At 42.6% G+C, this 17,041-nt stretch overlaps 1 protein-coding gene across 8 annotated transcripts in view; it reads left to right on the forward strand.

The window, feature by feature from the left end:
• RBM20 (RNA binding motif protein 20) overlaps positions 1 to 17,041 on the forward strand; it is a 111,953-nt gene that overhangs the window by 64,827 nt on the left and 30,085 nt on the right. The window contains exon 1 of one of the 8 annotated variants that reach the window (XM_062607851.1): positions 9,336 to 10,338. The exons of 6 other annotated variants lie outside the window; for them this stretch is intronic. The gene's annotated coding sequence lies outside the window, so the exon portion shown is untranslated. Of the gene's footprint in view, positions 1 to 9,335; positions 10,339 to 11,540; positions 11,707 to 17,041 lie in introns of those variants that run through there. One more of the 8 variants, XM_062607852.1, reaches the window with a different exon arrangement.

Genomic DNA, 17,041 nt, shown 5'->3' on the forward strand with positions numbered 1-17,041 from the left:
CCTTACTTTTTTATCACTTTTCACTCTTATGCAATGGTGTTCGAAAGGAGATGCCCAGCTACTTTCAAAGCAATAAACAGTGGTGCTTTGTTTATAATCTTTTACCTTGGGACAAAGAAAAACAGTCACTGAAAGGTTTAAATGATTTGATGTCTGTTTTAGTGCTTACAAATATTGGTTAGAAGGCTTTCATGTGAGTAAATAGTCTTCAGCTGAGGCAAAAAAGGAAGATCCAGTTTGCTTGAAATAGCCTCAGATCCGTCTGTATCCTAACAGGGTTCCCCAGGTAGTTTTTGTGGCTATGAAAAGCTGGTGTGAACTTCTCACATGCTCATTCAAAGAAAGTCATTACATTCAGATATGTATTGTTCCTGCATAGGATTGTCTGCAGCTATGGGAAGGTGTAATCAGATTCTCTTGCAATGACAAGCTAAGACCAACAAACGAAAGGTGAGCACACAGAAAGAGTCTTGCGCACATCCTTCTCTTGATACAGACTAGCATTTTTAAATGATGTATGAAATATTTGAAGTACCTTTGAGTAGTTCCTCACTGCTCCACGTGTCTGGGATTATTTGCCCACTTGCTTTCAGGCACTGCGGAAAAGGGAAATATTAGAAGAGGAGGTTTGAAGATAGAGGGAAAAGGGGCTTTAGATTTCAATACAGAGGGCATTTCACTCATAAGGAGGAAGAGGGGCAAGTGAGCAAATGGACTCCAAAGCTGGTGAAGTGGGTAGGAGAAGAGCATTGCCAGTGAGTGCTGTGAAGAGTCTGAAGGTGAGGACTGGTAATACAGCCTTCATGCCCTGGGACCTGTGGAACCATTTGAAGAGGGGGAACGTATGCTCACGAGCTCTGTCATGGGACATGCAAACGTTAGGAAAGGATGGGTGACCTGTTAACTGAGACAGGAGAGATGCATGTTGAACTTTTAGCTCTAACCTGAAAGGAAAAAGGCACGGATTGAGAAGCAGCAAAATTTGACCACCAAATGCTGGAGGGAGAGGACCATAAGGTTAGCAGGGTGGAAAAGAGGACCCTGCTCTTGGGCTGGCAAGACAAGAGGAGGACCAAGAGCAGATGAAGCCACAAAAGGTACCTTGTCAGAAAAAAAGAGATGGTCAGAAGTGTGACAACCTGCCAGGGGGTCAGAGGAGGTGCACTGCCATCAGGTCAGCTTGGGAATATGCACATTGGCCTGTTTCTGGTTGTTTTTTTTCTCATACTGTTTATCCCTTTAACCATGCCAATCAATTTGTTGATCTTTCACTCAATCAGAGAAAGACAAAGAGAAGGCAAGTGCATGGACTTTCTCTCCCCCCTCTCTTTCTCTCCCCCTCTCTTTCTTTCCCCCTCTCTTTCTCTCCGCCTCTCTTTCTCCCCCCCTCTCTTTCTTTCCCCCCTCTTTCCCCCTCTCCTCCCCCCTCTTTTCCCCACTCTTTTTTCTAATACTCTGAAAAAGCTACCTCAGGCTGACTGAGGCTCCTCTTGGGTTTGTTACATCCTGAAGCCAGACATCCCCATCTAGTGGTTGTTCCGCTTTCACCCTTCAAGTACCAGTCTGGGGAGAAGGATGCCTTGCACACGTGCACGGCAGTAAGACCAGTTGTAGCCCCCCTGTTATCTCAGTGTTTTCCTGTGGATGTCTTAAACTGCTGTGAGTACAGAATAAAGTGCTCAAACATCTTTTTATGAGAGAAAAAAGTTTTTACTGCTGATAATTTGCGTGTGGAAAATAATTTGCTGCTATATTGAAGGGAACTGGTTTACTCTTATTATTGCATTGTTACTTCTGACACAGCAAATGCACATGAAAATGCTTGTTAATAATCATATGTAGAGTGAGAAAATAACGCAGGATGAGATTTGTTTGTTAACAACAAAACGACAGAAGGAATTGGTTGTTAGTCAGTACCTTCTTAATTGAATTGTGCATTAAAATAGGATCTTTGGAGATCTTATTGCACGTACAATAATGCACAATCTTATTCCTGCTGCATGTGGCCTTTTGTGGCCTTTCAGAGAAAAACAGTCGCTTGTTCTTCTTGTTGGAGTCCTTCTCCCTGCAAGTTTCACTGTAACTCGGTGGGGTTTGCCCCATGTTGTTGTGGGTGTTAGTGTTTGGCTGTCGGTCAGGAGCAGTTTGAGGCTGGTGTTTGTCTGAGCTCTGTCTGGTAAGGGCCATACAGCTCCAGTATGGTCCTCCCTGGCTGCAGGGGAAATGGTGCTCACAAATGTGGTCAGGCTGTTCACTGGGGAGATGTTTTTAGGACTGCTAAGATGGGGAGACATTTTTAGGCCTAAGATGGGGATGCATTTTTAGGACTGCTTGGGATTGGAGAGGGAAATGAAAGGAAACCCCCATTATGCAGAAGCAAGCTCAAAGCGTGCACCAGGTTGGCAGTGACAAGCCCTCGGTTCCTTCCTTGCAGGAAGCTTTGTAGTGCTTTCTCCACTGTGAGGTTCTCCATGGGCAAAGCAATCTCTTGTAGACTTGAGTGCAGGAATGAAGCTAGAGTTTTCTGTTTCTCCTCAATCTTGGCCTTTTATTTCCTTTTGCTTCTCTTCTTAAAGGCCCTTTTGCTTTATCTCTCTGTTCAGAGATTGCAAGGTAATTTACTGGATCCTTCTCCCCACCCCGAATTAAAAACTCCTGAGGGCCATTTGCTTTATGTCAGGTAGGGCTAAAGTGTAGCCAGGCTTTCAGGGGGTGCTACCAATCCACACAACTTCCCCTGTCCTATACCCAGTACCGGTCACAGCGCCTAGGAATAAGTATTTTATTGCTGTGTAAACTGAGCGCTCAGTTTCTCCCTTTGGAAATCTGGGTTGGATCTTAAATGTCTGGGAAGAAAACTGCCCAGAGGCAGCTCCTGTTACTGATGAGGGACTCATGTGCAAGGGGAAGGAGGAAGCTGGTGTTTATCGCTTCTTGTGCAGTGGGGGAACATCTTCAGAAGGGCCTGCCCGAGTACTGGGTGCAGGACGTGATGTCCATGCGAGCTGAATTGCTCACCCGTGTTTATTGCTGGAGATGATAGTAAGAGCAATCAGCTGAAATTCTGAGGACTTTCTTCCTCTGCACCTTCATCAAATGAGTATTTTTAACGTGTATTTTATAGGGTCATTTTTCATAGGATCTCTTTAGTGGAAGTGTGCTATGCGGACACTTTCTGTTCCTATAGCAGAAGCAGAACTGGTTCACATTACATCTACTTGAATTTTATTATATATTTTATGCTGCTGATGACTAAAAAGCCATTGGGTGGCAGCATCCACCAGCGAGCATCTCAGTTCTGAGCTAAATGTGAAAGTCTAGCTGGGAAAAATTAGAAATGAGAAATGGAAATAGAAATAGATGGAAAACATGCATTGTTTTGTATCTGAAGAGGCTGTGTTTAACTTCACATCATGTATGTTTAGAAAATCTTTTAAAAAGCAATTGTAACTAATGAAAAGATGTCATGCATAACAATAGGTTTGTAGTTGCCTCTTCTGTGCATAAGTTCAATCAGCAAGTGAGAGGGCTTCCTCTGACTTTATGGTCTAAATGCAGTGACATGATCCCCACAAAAAAAGCTCCAAACAAACAAAAAAACCCCAAACCAAATAAACCACTAATGAGAAAATAATTAACTTTATGATTATTAGCTGAGATAATTGAGATAATAATTCTGATTATAAAATGAGATTATACTGATTGTAAGATAAGAGAGCTGGGCTTGATCACCCTCGAGAAGAGAAGGCTCTGGGGAGACCTTATTGGAGCTTCCAGGGCCTAAAAGGGCTGACAAGAAATCTAGAGAAAGGCTTTTTACCTGTAGTGACAGGGCAAGGGGAAATGGCTTTAAACTGAAAGAGGGTGGATTTAGACTAGATATAAGGAAGAAGTTCTTCTCTGTGAGGATGCTGAGGCCCTGGCACAGGTTGCCCAGGGAAGATGTGGCTGCCCCATCCCTGGCAGTGTTCAAGGCCAAGTTGGATGGGGCTTGGAGTAACCTGGTCTAGTGGATGGTGTCCCTGCCCATGGCAGGGGATTGGAACTGGGTCATTTTTAAGGTCCCTTCCAACCCAAACCAGTCTGGGGTTATTTCAGATTTAGGAAGGTGGTTACCACCTCAGCAATTGTTACTGAGACAGGTGAGCTTTTTGAAGAACTGGGCAATAAAAAGTCAGCTGCTGCCATTTCTTGTTGTTAAAGGAATTATTCTGATGCCCAGAGATCAGCCCTGACCTTGTGGTTTTAACCAGGCTGGTTAAACCTTTTTGCTCTGATTTCTTCAAAAGTAGAAGTCTTAAAAATAATCTCAAGATTATTATTTTTTTTTTAAGTCCCTGTGAATGTAGAACAAAATTAATCCCATAAGAGAAATTGCCATGCAGGAGCCCTGGGTAGTGCACTGTGTGCCTTTAGGCTGGGCTTGCATGGGGGCTTAGGTGCTATTTGGGCTTTGTGTTCCTGAGCTGTGCACACATATCAGGGTATCAGCATCTGGGCTTCTCATCAGACATTTATTTTCAGTTCCTTTTTATTCACTTTTCAGTTAACACAAAGCTCACTTGCATGTTCAGCTTCACAACTGGAAGAGTATTTGTGCAGACCCACTATTTAATCCTACGTTTGGAAGTAGCACGCTTTAGATATCAGCGTATTTGTAATGATGTAAAACTTCTAAAACTGACTAAGACTGCCCACTTCAGGCTCTATTTCTAGCTAAGGTTGTGTTTTCTGTAATAGGAATCGTAGTTATTTTGGTTGTGGTATCTGGTGTCAGCTCAATTATAGGCATTTTCACACAACTGCTGTTCTTTACGTTCATGTTATTAACTCTCAGCACTCTCAGTTCAGGCTGGCAAGACTATAAAAGCCACAGGCAAATTTAAACTTGTTTGTAATATCCCTCACTTCACAAACCCCATCCAAACCAGAACATTTTGTGATGTTGTTCACATCTTGCTTTCAAATACACCAGATAATGCCACTTGTTTAAGCTTAGTCACGGCTGGGGGAATGTCAGAAGTCTGCATCACATGAGCTGCTCCTCAGATTTCCCAGCCCGTATCAGCATGTTTTCCTGGGGAGCAGCAGAACGGAGATGTTATTAGAATGGCTCATCCTATATGTCAGTGTTGATATTTAAATCTCAGGCTTATTCCTGTGATTTTCATGCAGCGTTTCACATTTGCATTCAGCTGCTTTATTTGAAAATACTTCAGTATCGTGGTTTTTTATTTAAGTTGTAGGTATCAGATGGAAGAACCCCCATTTAACTGTCCATCCTGCTTGCATTCTTGTTGACATTTTCATTTTCTGCTCCGCCCCTAGGCTTACTGCCTTAGGGCAGCTTTGAGCCTGCCTTTAACTTCATTTTAAACACTTCTATCCTCTCCACTGCATGATCCATTTGTAGACTTGGTGTTGCTTGTCCTCCTTCCCTCTTTGGAGGCCAAGAGGGCCATTGGCATGTCACTGCTTGTGCTCAGCAGCCATCTCTGTAACAAAAATAATGTGTGACGGACAGGGGAAGCACTGGACACAATCTGAATTTATGTCCTATTGTCTTCTGCTTTCATGGTGGTGCATACACCACATAGAGAAACTGGAGATCCTCCAGACTGGGCAGATCATTGAGCCTTTCCTCCTCAGCATCATTGTCAGATGCTCAAGTGCCACTGTACTCATTGCACCAGCTGTGCAAACCCCAGAGAGGACAAGTGATGAGGAACCAAGAAGGCTGGCAGCACTGAAGCGCTGGGCTGTCCCGCACCTTGCTATCAGGAGACTTCTACTCAGAGCAGAATCTGCTCAGTGTGTTCGCTCCGCCCCAGGGGAAGGTGCTGGCTCTGTTTCAAGGAACTCTGATGCTGTTTCAAGAGTCAGAACTTGACTGGCATTTCTTCCCAGGGCCTTGAGCATGTGCTTTGTCCGTCCCGTCCTCCCAGTCCCTACCCGTGGTGTGTGTGGAGTTGTACGCCCCGCATGTGTCCATGTAGGGAAGGGTGTAACTCTCTTGTTGACATCGGCTAATCCAGCCAGGCATGCAAAGGGGCAGCAGAATGTGATGCTCACATGTAGCTTGGCACAGGGCACTTGGGACTGGCTGTCTTCATCACACCCCCCAAGACTGATATATAAGACAAGGAAAGACATTTTTTGCGTACCGTACTGCACGTTCCCGACAAAGCTATTGAAGAGCTGGGTTGTGGTGGCCCCACGTATTTGAGCCACACTCATTGCTAGAGGAGAAAATTAACAAACCCTTACTGTGCTGAAAATTGATGGCAGCTCTGCAGGGTTTGCAGTTTGTACAAAAATCTGTGTTGCATTAGGTGAGAATAACTGAGCAGGACAAGAAGTCTTGCACTAAACACCATTCTGTAGTGGTAAAAGCCTAGCTGGTCGTGTCTTCCTTTTCCAGGTCTATGGCCAAATGGGACAAAACCCCAACTAAATGATTTGTTACTGAGTTTTCATCAGTGACATCTGGGTAGCCCTCTTTGAATTATCCATATACTAATGCTGGAGTGTGCAGCAGAGCTTATTGTGTGTATTATTCCCTTTCAAACTCCAATTATGAAGGAGGATTTGACTTCAATAGACAAATTAGGTGGCATCTGACGGTATTAGTGACACAGAGACTACAGGCCAGAAAACACCCAGAAGACCCAACTGAAGGCTTACTAAATGTGATGACAGAGAAAGACTTCAAGACTGATCTGTTGTGCTGGAGGATTTTAGTAATGCAAGTAGGTAATTCAAAAACAAGGCACTTACGGAAACAGCTTAAGATCTCTTTATAAAATAGTGCTTAACATTTACACCATCTTCAGCTGCTGTCCCAGTCCAGATTGTTTCCCTGTGTGGTAATGAGCCCCTGCATTCACTGTGAACTACAACACAAAACACAGCAGAAATGACAAAAGAGAGGAATAACATCATTAAAGCAGGTAACCATTCTCTGGCTGTAGATGGGAACCTGCCAGCAGTAGTGCAGAAGGCTGGCGCTTCTCTACAGTGAAATGCTTTCAGCCCACATTGCACACGTGGGTGACTGGTCCTATTTAATATCTAACTATTTTCTCTGCTAAATTGTATTTTCTGTGGAGCTAATATATTTGTGTTAAAGTACTTGATTAGCACTGTAGTTGAACCAACTGCAGAATAAGCCTCGATAGGAATAAACACAGGCAAATCCTGTGTGCTTCCTTCTGGGCATTTGGAGGTTCATGTTTGTCATCTCAGCTTGGTAGAGGTTTTCTTGACTGGAAAGGGTCACTGACCTTAAGTGTAACATGTATGTCTCATGCCATGACACTCAGAGGGTGGTTTGACCCTCTCAAAACCAGGTTTTACAGCTCATCCCAACTGGTCTGATGCTGGGGAGTAGGCATGACCCTGACCCTAACCCTGACAGCAGCACTGCCCTGTATTCTGGATTGTTTACATCAGCAGTTAGATTTGATGCTGCTGAACTCTGTAGCCTTAGTCTCTGTGGACACTTGATCAACTAAAACAAAGGTTAGAAATGCTGATATGGGCCTGTTTTAATGTCTAACAGCAGTAGCACTCATAATCCTAAAAGACAATGACAAAGTTTGTCACTGTTTCTTGATGCCATGTTAAAAAGTACTTACGAACTTTGACTGGCTTAGCTAGTGGTCCTCCAAGACTGTTGATGCCCAGGAATGCAAACATTTTGGAATAGCTGTCCTGTGGAGTATTTCTGGTCTTTAATTTGTTACTTGAGATACAGACATGTAAGACAGATGTTCGGTTTTCCTGTCTGTCATAAGCTGTTGATGAAGTTGTCCGATTCCAGTCCCAATAAGGAAGCTGGTTTCCTGTCCTGGACAAATCAGGCTGTAATGCAGCTGCAGAAAGTTGTAGCTGGATTTTTTAAAACCATTTGTTTGAATATTACTCTGCACAGCAGGATGAGAGCTCAGGAGGAGAGGCTGACTGTGAGTAAAGGCAGAAAAATACATGTGAAGGTTTCTGCATGAGCTGTGCAGACAGCTTCTTCTTCTTTCTTGAGGGAAGAAAACACTGCTCTGTTTTACTGCATACGTCATCGTAAAAGTCGAGATGGATGTAACAAACTCCTATAAAATAACTTATTTGATTGTTACAGAAATTCTTACAGCAGATCCAACCACAATTCTGTCTGCCTGCCAGTGTCTTATTTCTTAGGGTATTATAAAAGGCTTGGCTATGATGCTGATTTTTTGTGGAACATGGAGATAAGCTTCTTCCACCCCCCACCCTGTAGATGATAGCTTATGCCAAGGGATTTTCAGGCTCATATTCCATCGGACATCAGGATGTGTTGTTTACTCAGTAATCTCCTTTGAGTGGGGATGCTCCCATATCTGGAGATGGCTGCGCATTTATTTTCTTTTTAATTCTGCTGTTTAAATATTCAAATTGATCCGTCACATCCCTGCTTGGCTTGCACCGATGCATCTGACTTTTCAGGATGTTTCCCAAATGACGTACTGATGGGTTTTGTAACAGTAATACTATGATCCAGGAACTCCGGAGATAGGGGCAGGATCTGAAATTGTTTGTGCTTGCTGTCATAGAGAAAGTTTTTTAAATGCAGTAAGAGATATAGGAGTCCAGATATTATGGTGGACAATTGATAAGAAAACACTGACATGTCAATTAGAAAGCCATGCAGAAACAGTCCCCAAGTAGAGTGTTAGAGAGCAAAATTTCCTGAAGAGCTGTACCACAGGACTTACAGCTGCTCATCAGATATGTTATTGCCATCGACTGAGTTATTTCTCTCCACGTGTGCCAACTGCTCAGTTAAGGTTTGTTCTCAGCTGCATTACTTCATCTTTGAGGATGTTTTTTTCTTGGTGATACAAGTGGTCTGAATGTATTTTTCATCTTTACCCCCACTAATACTCCAAAGACTGCAATGAGCTGTTCTAGTTTCACCAGCCCCTGGAAGCATCATATTACCTTAGCAGAGAGAGTCAGGAATTTGAGAGACCTGCATGAGCCTACAAGGTGGATATTGAGACTAGCACATCATTGCTATCTGAAAACTATGAGGAGGCTCCCAGCTGAAATTTAACCAGTTGAGAGGCTTCACCGTCTCCCTCTGAGGTAGATTCACTTTCAAAAGTGATGTTTGTTTTTTTACTTTTTACTACTTTATTTTTATGATTTATTTTTACTTTTAATTACATTTATGACTTTCAATTGAGGTAGCAGAAAAGACTGGAAAGGTTCATTATAGCAAATGGTAACCCATCTATTCTGAATGGCAGGTCTTTCCTTGGGGGGTGGGAGGAGGACTAGCTGCTGGTTTCTTTCTTTTCTTCTTCTTTCTCTTTTTTTTATCCTATCTTAGCAAACAGAGGAGGCAAGGACATGCCACAGGGATGAGACTTGCCAGATTGCCTGGAACGCTGTCGTTTTGGGGCAAGTTGTTTCCTGGGTGTGAAGGGAAACACGAGTATCTGATGACAGATGCAAATGCAAGTTAGGGGGAACCGTGGAGCTGGGAGAGTGAATCTTTTTCCCTCTCTAAAGAGATCAGCGAGCATGCAGCCTGCGCGCTAGGTAGCAAGTTCTGAAATCAAATCACCCCTGTTACTCGCCTTGCTTCCCTTCGTTACTAGCCTGTTCCGACTCGATGGAAAAAATGCAAGTCCATCTGCTGACACAATCCAGTTGGCCCTGCTCGTGCTGCCCATTGGGCCAGCAGCTGCAGGCAGGGAGGAACCTGCGGCGCTCAGTCACAAGCCATATGCGGGCAGCGGTGAGGATTAGCTCTGCTCCTGGCCGGAAAGGTCCCAGCGCAGTTCCCAGGCTGAGTTCGCCATATGTGATTCATGTGATTGTCCTGAGGGTGACATGGAGAGGAGAGTTCATGCTCAAGTGAAAGTTGGTTTGTGTTTCTTCATCCTGTTTAATGCAGTGCAGATGCAGAGGAGAGCGTGAGGTTGCCTGTGCTGGGGTATGATGTGACAGGCTGCAGAAAAGCCCCATAAGTTTTGCTAATTCCTTCTCCTTCCCCTGAATTTTCCGCTGTTTCCTGATGAGAGTTGCATGTGTGAAGGAACACACTTGGACCACCTGTTAGGCGCCTTTCCCTGTTCAGTCACAGTTTTTGCCATCTCTTAAAGGCTTTTTCATTTAGAGAAAAGCCAGAAACTTGAACAGTAGTTTTCTCCTTTGGAGAGGTGGGGAGAGCTCTCTGGCGTGGCAGAGGAAGGAAGAAAGAAGGCAAGAAAGAAAGAAAAACACGGATGGAGACCCCTCTGGACTCCAGTCTGAGCAAGTGTGAAGTATTACAGGATTATAAGTTTTTATTTAAAGGTAAGAGGTGTGTATTAACAAGCTGATTTAGCTTGTGGTTTGCCTTACTGCAAAGTGATTTTGGGAATGGCATCTTCCGTAGAAGGATCATGTCACATATAGAATTGCCACTGCTACTGTAAAAGGTTTCCAGACTAATGCTGTTAATTGCAAGGAGAAAGTTTAACAAGCTCTTGTGTGTCCCAGGAGGTTAGCAGCGTGGCCAACTAAACAGCCGTAAGGAGAGTGGTCTGATGGGCTGAAGGGGCTAATGTACCACAGGCAAAAATAGAAATATTTGGCTTATTTTGATCTTTGGATATAGGAGAACAGCTCATTTATTTCTTATTTGGATTACATATGTTAGAGGCAGGGACAAGAAAATAGCTTTTTTGTGTCTGTGGTCATTTTTGAATAATATGAAATATCAGAAAGATCAATAATTTTGCCATCTAAATGTAAAGCACACAAACTTTTGGCTTAGGAAGGTGCAAAACTTGCTATTGAAAAGCTTTGGTTTAACAAAGATGGATCAGGAATGGGAAGAGACCTGCTAACTCCTCAAATACTACACTAAGGATGTGGAGTTTTCGCGTTGCTTTTGCCCTTGCATTGGGAGTCCCAGCAGAGTCCGTGGCACAGGTCAGCGCTCATATACATTTGGAGCATTGATTTAGCGCTGAATTATGAATCTCATTTCTATTGACTGTTTTTGAGCAGGCAGATAGCTGACTTGAGCAATAATATTAGCCCAAATAGCAACAGTGTTTTGCCTCAAAATCTCAACTGTCCTCAAGAGGCAGATCATTTGAACATGGACAAATTTCTCAGGGACTAAAACGCGATGTATTTGAGTGTGCATTTTAGGAAATTGTTAAAACTTCACTGGGTAATGCTCGTTGCCTTCCAGAGCAAGGGTTCGCTTTGTAAATGTCAGTTCCTCTTGGTCTTCTTTAGCATGCCATGTGTATTCTTCAGTTTGCCTTATTAGACCGTAACCCTCTCTGGTAGGATCCCATGGCGATACGCTGTGCAGAAACAGGATTTTGGTGCTGATACGTGAAAAGACTGAGAACATGTGGCATAAACATCAACCGATATTGTTTGCCATCCACACTTGCTGTGTGTAATGCAACAAGACCAGCGCCTGGCGGCCACGTGATCTGCCTTCCAGTCCTCCATTTGGGCTGGGCTGGAGTGAGGGTTTTTTTTCACTCCCGAAGTTGTGACTTTGTGAAAGGAAGCTTGTGAATAGCCAGGGTGCAGAGAGCAGGTAGAATGTCAGCGGGATGTTACCGGGCAGTATGTGCGCAACGCTGACATCGGCTCCTAGCTGCACTTCCTCCGCACCAACTCGTTGCTCCCGGCAGCCATACGCGTTGCAAGAAGGTAAGATGTCACCCACCGCCTCGCCAAAACGCCTGTCAGCCCCATCTCCAGCAAGGACGGGTGCTAATCTGCCAAGCAGAATATCTTAGCAATCTTTAGAACATAATCTTGAGGCACAGCTCTTTCCGTAGCGAAGGGAAAAGGCAGGCGTGTGCAGCGCAGGAGGAAACCGCTAACGGGAATCTCAAATCAACGGTACGATCTGGTGTGTGCTCTAGCTCCTTATAGTGTTTAGCTTTTTGTAATACCAGGGCTTTTCTACTTTAAAAGGCATTCCACGTCATATTGTATCCTATTGATTTGCCATGGTTAACCACCCTGTAATAACCCTCATCGTCTGTGTGAGTAGATACAAAGCAGAATTACATTAATGTCATTTATAACCAGTGGGCAGGGAGTTATTTGAAAATGTGAAATAAGTCAAAATAACAAAATATTTCAAAGGCAGTTCGATTTGGAAATTTTGTCATTAGAGTTTGAATAGAGTTCCTTGGAATAAAATAAATTAGAAAGAATCAGAGCAACATTATTAATGGGGGTATTTTGTTTGTATTTTTGGTTTTAGTGAGACTTTATACTTCAAGACAGCTTTCTAATTTTTTTTCCTTAGAAGTAAAGCTTAGGAAATAAATAAGATAATTTTAAAGAAAATAATTATATATTTAAAAAATATAGTGGTCATAACTCTTAAGACATCTTTTCACACAAAGAATTCTGGGCCCCAGAGTGGTACTTTGCGATTATAAGATACATCAGTAACATAAGGTGTAGCATCTACTATGCAGGCCAGTGGAATGAATTAAAACCTGTTCTTCCTTCATTGTACAAGCTGTTTAGATATACAGATTGTGGCTACTGAGCAGTGTACATTACAGTAAACACGGACAAGCCAGCAAGCAAAGATTAAGAGGAAATAATGCACTGCTTAACCAAAGAGTAGTGGCCGGCAGTCTGCCTTGACAGATTGGTCAGGAGGACTGGGCAAATGCCCAGCTGAGTGTTGTGGATGGGTTAATATCTTCACACTTTTTGCTTCCTCACAGCTGCCCCATGCAGTGCTCTGAAACCTGATATTTTTCATCAAAAACTGATTTGTATTTTCCATCTTAGTATACTAATCAATTTTACCGTGCAGAGCTTGGAGCGTATTAACTGTCAGTTACTCCTAATTAATACTGAAGGCAGACAAAAAGGGAGAACAAAATAATTGACGTTATTTAATCTAAAATGCCTCTCCCAATTTTGCTTCCTTTGTGGAAAACTCTTTTGGTCCCTGTTCAAGATTTAAGCCCCGTCCTGTTTCATGTTTTGTTTCACAAGGTTGATTGAATGGCAGTTTATTATTCAAGACACTAAATTAAACTTCTCAAAGGCAGAGAGTTCCAGCAGTTCTGGCATGGGCTGTTTTCTGCCAGAAGGAACATGCTCAGGTCTGATTCATACCAACTGTTGCCCTTTAACATAAGAAAAATAAAAACCTCCTATATGTCTTTCAAAATTCACACTAAAATTTCTTTAGCGTAGAATTTGGGGTGCATTAAAGAAAAAAATGGGCAACATTCATTACAAAATAGATAATGAAAGCTTCTAGGCTAAAATACTCTATGTCTTACTTCCATGTAACAGTATGAATATTATGACCTAGTATTAAAAGCTGATTTCAAAGAGATCATGAAAAGAGAGCAATCTTCTTTGATGTTTTATGTTTAAATTAAATATAAGCGAAAAGGGATACAGGAGCACTGCTCTTGCTACACTGAAATCAGGAAAGGCTTTGCAGCACGTTTCAGTAACAGCTGAATTAGATCTGGGCTTCATAAGATTCATATATAATTTATGTACACCAGTAATGCATGTGGGTATGTAAACAATAGGAATTTATAACGCTGACATGCTTTTAAAATATACATTAAAAGGAAAACTGAAAAATAGGCCTAAGTATACAGTTATGTAATATATAGCATGAGAAATCCACAGAGGTTCTGGTTTTTGAATCAGAAATCTGATTTAAAAAATAAGTGAAGCTTTGTTTTCTTTTTTCTTTTTTAACTTAAAATATTCCTTTAAATTGCCTACTTTTAGATACTAGCAGTAAAGAGAAAGTAAATCATGTTGGCCGCTTTGGATAGGCGCAGTTCCAGCGTCTCTCCTTGTGCGCTCCTGTGCTATGGTGGTTAGTAACACATGGCATTTAAACAGCTTTTAGTGGAGGTGGTGGTACTAGATTGATTATGAAATGATTGCGATGCTCCTGGGTGACTTTTAGTCCCAAGCTGTTGCTTTTCAGCTGACCTAAGGGTACAAACAGGAGAGCTCAGGTTTGCGTGCAATTGCTGCAGCCTGTGCCATTACTGCTATGAATGCCGACTCGTGGTCTCCTAGAAACTTAATTTACCAATACACTTTTTCATCAAGCTTTGAAAATATATCATTGGGACAAATATTTGAAAATAAAAAGATAAAAAAGGTGAGTTTAGTATTTTTGCTGTTTTTCTTTTTTCCCCCCACACAAATGGCAACCCTTTCTTTGAGCACAAATGGAAGCTACTTAGAAATAAAACCCCTTCTTAGCACTTTACCCTTTCCACAATTATATGTCATTTTCCTGTCTACAAAGTGAAGATACTACCTTTCGAAAAGGGCTTTTATATTGTCTTATATGGCTGTGAAATAAAAATGGCTTATTCAAATGAGGAATTATCTGCCTGCCGCATTACGCTTCCTACTTTCAGTGCACAATTGAAAATGGCTGTGCCTCCAGGCAGCGTGAGATATTGATACACTCAAACTTATTATTTTTGTAGTTGTTAACAGCACCATGCAGAAAACACATTAGCAGAAGGTGCAGTGAGATATAACTGTAATATCTTTTCTAGTAAGTACTATATGCTGAGGATTATTTTTCAGTTGAGCATTCGCGTGTTTGTGTAAAAAGCCTTAGAAGGGTTTCTGACTTTTGCTATTTTTTTGAAGGCTGCATTTTTTACTTAAAATATAAGCTTTCCAGATCATTTCTCTGTAGATTTCTTTTGGTTTTGAGGGAAGGTTGGGAGCAGCATGGAGCCTTGTAACAGAGTGGCAACCACAGCTCCTGAAGCAGGGGTGCATTTGCTGGAGCCGCTCGCCCCATTCCCGCCAAGGTTACCTATCTCTGCCAACGTTAATCTCTGTCCTGACCTCTTTGGTCACCCTATGGATTTGCAGTACTCTCCATACTGCCTTCTATCCTGCTTTTTCCCTCCCAAAAGGCCTCCTGTGCCCCTCAGCCTCTAGGCAAACCCCCAAGGGTGTGCTATTTGCTGCCAGGGGCTTGAGGCATGACTGCATGGCACCCTGGCACTATTGTCTGTCAGGGCGATGAGGTTATTGGGGACCCCCAGTACCTCTTCTTACAGGATCCCAGTTGGGATACTAGTTGGCAGGGATGATCTAGCTTGAGGACTTCGTACCATAAAGGGTATTGGAAGGCTAAATGATGAGAGCTGTTGCAGGAAGTGTGCTGGGAGGCAGGCACAGGCAGCATGGCACTGCCAGGCTGTCGCAGATTGTTCTGAAAGCTCCTTAAAACTGTGACACGATTTCTCTGTTAATTTAGGTCTTTGCAACATGTTACAGAGGGCACTGCTCTGGTGCTACAGCTATTTCCAACAGTTTTTAGCATACATTTAAGATACAGTTTTAAAAATGCGTTTCTTAGTAAATAAAGGGTGACATTTCCTTGGGAAGCAGTTGCAGATAGGTGATCGCGGTATAGTGAAAGGGATTTGTATGGCTGCCTGTTGAAATTTAAAATGTAGACCAGTGTACCCATGTGCACACTAAAACTCAGACACATGCCTGTCATACTGTGGCACATTGTCAAAACCAAGCAACATTTAAATTTCATGAAACAAAGTGATAACTGTCCCAGCATCTGAAAAGTGTTACCTATAACCTTGGGTTTAGGTGGTACATTTACTATAGTACATCCCTTACTTGAAAGGAGTTGAATTTTGCCTAATTATGGAGATGTGCTGCATGAAGGAAAGCAGAAATAAGGCCAGTATACAATCTGGAGTTCCACACAACATAAGAAACATATTTCCAGGGTAAAATACATACTGAATAACAGGGAAGAACGTGTGATGGCCAGTGAAGGCTTTGGTGATAACCTGCTTTTGTTGTTGTCGCAGTGTAAATACGAACTGCTGTCTATGGCTTTGGGTTCAGCAGTTGAAAGCAGCTTAATCAAATGGAAGCAAATGTTGCTGTAAAGAAACCAGAACATATAGTAGACTTTAAGTAACAATCCAAACACACTTCTCCCAGAGCTATAGAGCAGGATTTGGTAATAAGAAATCAGTCTCATCAGAGATGATCCACGATTTTATCCTTGTAACTGCAAATAAGACACTTGTGTTTTTTTTTAATTTTTAGCAAAATTGACTGTCAGGGAGTAAAGAGTGTGGTCTCTTGAGCACACAAAGCAGAGTTGAAAGGTATCTGAGATGTCTTTGAATTACTGGTGTTTGGAAAGAATTTGGAATGGTCCATCACAGTTCCCTTCTTGAGAACAGTCTTTAGTCTATTTGACACTCATTGATGAACAAAGCATCCGTTAAATCTGCAGCTAGTGCCAAGAGGAGAGGATTTACAAGTGCTCTGGAGGCAGCACTGGAGTCCAGAGTAATCCTGACAAACCAGATCTGGTGTAACCTGGGTGTTATATTAATGAGGACAATATGAAAGGGTGATATGATAAACCCATTGGACAGTTGAAAGGACTGAGCTAGCCTTTTCAGTGTGGGAAGTCAGATCAACTGAGCTCCAGAGATCCCTCCCAACCAATGTCTCTGGGCAGTAGCTCTTCAGGAAAGGATCTGGGTGTAATGGGACCACGGGCTGTGCTATTATGACGAAAAGCAAGCATACTGGGCATTATAAACAAATGTAACATAAAATGTGCAGAGAAGGGAGCTGGGAAGGTTGTAGAGAAGATCTTATAGCAGCTCCAGGAAGGTAAGAGAAGCCCTTCTCAGAATACATGGGAAGACACGTTATGCTGTCAGCAAAGAGCCACTGTAGGCCTTGAGAGGAGCTTTTTTAAGACTAAAGAAAGTTGAGCCTCGGAGGTCATGAAATCTCAATGAAAGAAGGTTCCTAAGAGCAGATTAAATAAATACGTCAGGGGTGGTTGAGTTCAGGTTGGTGATCCTTGGGAGCTGGTATAACCATCCTCCTAAGAGCTGATTTTATCTCTGTGATCACGACTGTACCCAAGACACAGCCGCTGTTTGCCCCTTTATCTTGTCCCTTTCCCACTACAAATTGCTTGACTGCTCTACATATAAACAAA

Source organism: Pezoporus occidentalis, unplaced genomic scaffold (genome assembly GCF_034315485.1).
Source record: "Pezoporus occidentalis ecotype Australia unplaced genomic scaffold, CSIRO_AGI_Poc_V1 ctg127, whole genome shotgun sequence".
Classification (NCBI taxonomy): Eukaryota; Metazoa; Chordata; class Aves; order Psittaciformes; family Psittacidae; genus Pezoporus; species Pezoporus occidentalis.